A 6,173-nucleotide genomic window follows, 5' to 3' on the forward strand; every position below is an offset into this window, starting at 1 on the left:
GATGGGGAAACAGAGGCACAGAGCAGTGGCTAATGGAACAGAGCTAGAAATGAAACCTGAGACTTGGGTTGGCGGGGAATGGTAACGTTATACAAAATCTCTCTCTCTCTCTCTCTCTCTCTCTCTCTCTCTCTCTCTGTCTGTCTCTGTCTCTCTGCTCTCTCCCTCCCTCCCTCTTCACTGAACATCCACTTAGTGTCTACTCTAAGAATTTTGAAGAGGAAAGATTTCACCTGGCCAGAAGCAGAGGGTATTGACAGCTGGATGGCCTCCCTCCTTGAAGCTTCTCAAGAGTCCAGTTCCTGGTCCTCCAAGTGATAGGTCTCAGAATCTTGTCTGCATCTGTGACCCAGAGCTACATGGATGAAAGGATACTGATTCATTCAAGTGACACGTGCAAGAGATGGATGTCAGGCTGGTAAGAAGAGGCACATCTTCTGGCCACCCAGCATCTGAACCAGCTTTGCTGTTTGGAGAATCCCCTACCTGACCAGGCACAGCCCACTTCCTGGAGTTAGAGCTGAAAATATCAGAAAATCTATTTCTGAGCCTTCTCTGTAACCGTGGCTTGGGCACGCAATCTGAGCTCTGCCGATCCGATGCCCCCACCCAGATTTTGAATGAGAAGCTATGCTGATGGGAAGAAGCAGGGATATAAAGATTGATTTAGCAGTGGGTGGCAGCAAGGGGGGTGGTGCCAGTTACATCCAGTTTCCAGAGGCAGTGGAGGCAACAGGGTGACTTCATGGCCTTGTCCCTGGACCAGTTCTTCAGTACGATTTTTTAAAGCCTCATTCCTGGCAGCAGAGCCAAGTGGCCAAGTTCTCCAGCCATCCTGCTAATTCTGTGGGCTCCCCAATATCTTTGAAAGAAATTCTGTTTTGCTTAAGTCATTCAGAGTCATTTCTGATTACTTACAACTAAAAATCTGGACCACTATAAGGACTGGAAGACCAACATTTGAACATTGAGAAGCACACCTGGTGGGTGAGGTAGCCATCCTAGCAGGGGGGCGTCCGTGTCCTCTGGCAAGCTGTGTGGTAGTGGCGGCGTCCCTTCTCCGGCAGGCATGGACTCCCGTGGTGAAAATTTCAGGCATAATGGCAGCTGGCGAGAGAGACATCCAAGGCCTAAATGTAAGGCAGGTCCAGAATGGATCCAGGGGTCAGACTTGAGATGAAATGATCCGTTAACAGTTTACACTTTCACGGAATCCCTTTTCCCTGAAGGGAGATTTGAAAACAATTATCCTCAGATAAGAAATCTGGGGCCCCAGAAGTGAAGGTCGTCACAGCCTGGTGTTGAGAACTCACCCTCCTCTGCTCTCATCCGACTTGCTTGGCAAGGTGTCCTGACAGTAAAATGAGAAAGGGCCCAAGGTTGGCAAAGAAAGGAATCTTGTGAATGGGGCCCAGTGTTGGCACATGCAATCACTCCCTCGTTTGGTCAGCACACACCTCCGTGAAGCAGCGAGCCTAACGTTCATTCCCATTTTGGGAGTAGGAGGCAGAGACTCAGAGAGGGGAAGCCATTTGACAGGGATCCAAGCCATCTGACTCAACCCTACCTCCTTGCTCCGGGCACTGTTAGGGTGGTGGGTATGAAGTGCATCTAGAGACGGTGTTCACAGGGATGAGTCAGCACCCTCGTCTTGGGCACCCATCCTCTTTTCTCTGACAGTGCCTCTATCACCCTCTCCCTCGTTCTGGGCCCCTGTCTTACTGCCTTCCTGCTGCCCTGGTCCTCCAGTGTCCCCACTGCTGTGCTATACCTGAGGCTGCTGCCATAGCTGTGCCCAAAGATGCAGCCTGCTCCCTCTGCCCTGCCCCCTCAGGTCTGACCAGTCAGTCCTCCTGTGCTTTGTTCCAGATAAAATTTACACCTTACCTAGTGCTTACTCCAAACCTAGTTCTCTTTCTGTTACACCCAAGAAAAATAGTGGCTTGAAGAAGCCTGAGAAGAGATGGGTTTACTGGCGGGAGTTCTAGGTGGAAGGGGGAAAGCCAGGTCACGCCTAGGCCCACACCAGAGTCTTGCCACGATGTAGACGGCGCAAATAGGTCCACAAGTGCTAGAGCGCTTCTTCATTTCTCAGTCTGGGTGCTCTTGGCAAAGTTCTGTTTAACTTTTTGAAAGTTCATTGAGCTGTGCTCGTGTGGTTCTGTGCACTTCTCTCTATGCCAACATAGAGCAATTTAAAAAAAACAAAAACCTTTGCTTAAAAATCATTTTAAGAAAGATAAGATATTAGAGCAGGGCATTCCAATAACACTTATCAGGGTGATCCACCTTGAGATAAAGTAATACAAAAACTCCAGACTGAAGAAACTGATAAATGAAGATAACCGGGCACTACACAAAAGATTTTTTTCTTGCCTTCCAAAAAGGATTGATGATAGAATTTCTTTGCTCGCCTGGGTATTTAAAATAAGATTCTCTTGAGACATAAAACGTTTTCAGGGTCATGACCACAAGTGAGGCACACTTGCATTATTTCCTCCCTTTGCTTTATTTTTCTCCGCTCTCCTAGGTGCACACCAACAGCTCACTTAGAATGCAAAGGTCTTTAAACCATTTTGATTGGATGTGCTCCAGCAGAGGCCAGAATTTGGCAAGAAAGTGGCTCCGGTAATTTCGGAAGGACAGATTCACTCTGTGGGTCTAGATCCAGTGGGCAGTACCTGGCGACTTCCTGAGACGCCTTCCAGCTCCAAGGTGCCACAGTTTTATGAGGTAGAAAGAACACTGTGTTTAAAAAAACAAAACAAAATAAAACAAAAACAATGGAAGCAAAATGCTAGAAAAGTCAAGTCATGCTCCAGAAATAAAAAAAGGGGCCCAAGGAAAAATATATACACCTATATGAATAATGAATTTGTCTTCTGGGCTTTGGCTCTCCTCTCTTCTTTACCACAGAATTGCATCGTGGTCAGGAAGCTGGACAAAATTTTACCTGAGCAAAGGTAGAACCAAACCATGCTAGATCAAATTCTAGGTAAGAATTTCTGACCTGTGTTCGACCCTGAGGCTCCCTGTGCTAAGGGTATCCATGAGATACTGAAAAAGTAGAAACGGCCCAAGGGCCAGTGTAATGTAATAATTTTGCATTAATGTGAATGTGATCACACGTCCTGGATTTTTAGGGACACTCTGGATTTTAAGCAACCGATCACTTTGTTTTCTTAACTGAATTTTTCAGTTCAACAAATATTCATTCATTCAGCAAAACTACTCACCAGTGGTGCCGAGCTAATTGGATAGCCAGATGGGAAAAATGAATTCTGACCCCAAACTGCACAAAAAATTAATTTGAGATGAATCACAGACCTCAGTGTAAAGGCTGAAACAATCAAGGTGCTAGAAGAAAACCAAGTAGATAACCTCTATGGCCTTGGGCTGGGCAAAGCTGTCTTAAACATAAAAATCACTAGTCATAGAAATAAGATTAATAAATTAGACTTTAAAATTAAGAACACCTGTTCTTCAAAAGATAACAACAGAAGAATGAAAAGAAAGCCACAGATTGGGAGAAGACATTTGTAATACTTATATTGGACAAAGGACTCACATCCAGAATATATAAAGAACTCTTATAGATCAGTAAGACAGACAACTGCCTACAAATGGGCAGAAGAGTTCAACAAACACTTCACTAAAAGGGTATCAAAATGGCCAATAAGCATATGAAAGTTTCTCGACATTATTGATTATCAGAGAAATTTAAATCACAGTGAAATACACACACCCTTTTTTAGAGTAAAAAGATTGACAATATTAACACAGGCAAAAATGTGGGACAACCGGAAATCTCATACCACTGCTGGAATATAAACTGTCACACCACTTTGGAAAACTGTTTGGCAGTCTATTGAAAGCTTCAAGGATCCTGCAGTTCTAATCCTGAGTATAAACCCAACATACACGAATGCTTATGTCCACCAAAAGACACATACAAGAAGGGTGGTAGGCCAGAGGGACAAAGGTTCAGTTATGTGGAAGGAGTAACTTCTGGGCATCTAATGTACAGCCTGACGATTATAATAACACTGTATTATATAATTGTGTTCTCACCCGCCCCCCTCCACACACGGTGTGTGAGGTGGTGGATAGATATGTTAATTAACTTATTTTGTGATTTTATATATATATATATGTATATATATATACAATATCATGTAGTACACTTTAAATATATACAATTTTTATTTGTCAAGTATACATCAATAAAACTGGAAAAAAAGATTATTTGTAAGCAGTTTCATTCATGACAGGTAAAAATTTGATGCAACCCAAACATCCACCAGTAGAAAGAGTACATAAATTATTGAATATACAGAGGGTGCCAAGAAAACGTATACACATTTTAAGAAAGGACAAAACTGTTGTAATACTCAATATATACCGATAACAAAAGATGAATACAAGTCACGTTCGACTTCTGCAAGTAGAAGAGGTGCTCAAAGTGGTTACCATCAGCGTCCAGACACTTCTGATTATGGCCAACTACTGCTTGAGCAATACTGACCCAAAGTGTCCACTTGTATACATTTTTTTGGCACCCCCAGTATAATGAAATAATTCACAGCATTGGAAAAGAATGAACCATTGTTCTATGCAACAACATGGACGGATTTCATAGACATGCTATTGAGGGAAAGAAGCCAGACACAAAAGTGCACATACTATGTAATTCATCCATATCAAATTCAAACATTGGTACAACTAAGCTGTGGTGACAGAGGTCAGAATGGGGGTCACCCTTGTGGGACACTGAATGGGAAGGCGCACGAGGAAGCTGGAGACTATGACTCGATCTGGGAGGCAATTACATGGGTGTACACATATGCAGAAATTCATCCCGTATACATAAGATTTTGTGCACTTTACTGAATTTATACCTCAAAAACAAAAATTGAAAACAGTATATCCTGATTTCATGTCCCACAATAGAGTCACTGTGGCTTTTCCTACCAGCGCTCATACGGATCTCCTATCTCAATGTTCCAGGAGACCTCCCTCTCCCCAGGGAAGCATATATTTGAGAACTCTTTATATCCTGGCAGACACTGAAACCACACTTAGTTCAGGCAGGAATGGGAGGGGCGGGGTAGGGAAATACTGCACCTGGGAAACTTTTCCCCTACCATCCCATAGAGGAGCAGAAGTGTTCTTGATAAATAAGTTACTGTTTGATATAAATAGCCTTTACCACGCACCTTTTATTAGGCACTAATAGCTTTCCATTTTCTTATTTAATACTTATATAACCCTATAAGGCTGTTCCATTTTTAGTCCCATCCTACAGGTGAGGAGATGGATATTTACGGAGGGTTGATTAAGTTACTTGCCCAAGGCCTTACAGATAGGGAGTGAATGCAGATCCCAGCCCAGGTTATCTGAATTTAGAACCTGGACTCTACACCACTTGGTATGGAGCGAATGGGTGGTGCTCAGGCCCCGCCTGAATGTTGCATAACACACACGCCTGAGCCCTGTGACTTTCCGAGCAGGGCCGAGGCTGTCGCCGCTGCCAGGCACAGCGATGGATTCCTCGAGGCCCTTAGTCCCACTAACTGCACACAGGTGGTTAACTCCCGGCCAGAGTCCCAACCGCATCGGCCCTTTGCCCCAATGACCTCTAGCCAATTTGCTTGGGGAATCAAGAAAGTTCCCCGGCTCAGAAGCCAGTTTTTTCCTATTTCAAAACACACACCGGAGGTTGGCGTGGGGGTTTCACTCTCCAGTCCTGGAGAGAACTAACCAGAAACTTCCCAGAGAAGCAGAAGAAACACAGGCCTACGGGGAAGCTGGACAGAGATGGGAAAAGTTACGGGACGGGAACCGCAGAGAAGGGCGCGGGGCAAAGCCTAAAGTAAGGGAGGCCCGCTAACTCCCAAGTTAAGGGGGTGCCGACCCACCCCCTCCCTATGGCGCCTGCGCGGTGCTACCTCCCGTGGCACCCCCGCCCCTTCCTGACGCCGGAGATTTACTCGTCTCTCGGCAACCATTCACCCGAGGAGCCAATCAGAGGGCACCTTTCGCCGGACCCTCGCCGTCAGCGCCCAGGCGGAGGGATCCCGTGGGCGCTGGCTCCTCCCCTCGCCTCCCTGCCCCGGGAGGCAGGCTCAGGGGGCGGGGGCCGGGGCGGGGGCGGCGGGTGGAGGCGTGTCTGC

Source organism: Rhinolophus sinicus, chromosome 7, assembly GCF_057876585.1.
Source record: "Rhinolophus sinicus isolate RSI-liver-muscle chromosome 7, RSI-T2T, whole genome shotgun sequence".
NCBI lineage: Eukaryota > Metazoa > Chordata > Mammalia > Chiroptera > Rhinolophidae > Rhinolophus > Rhinolophus sinicus.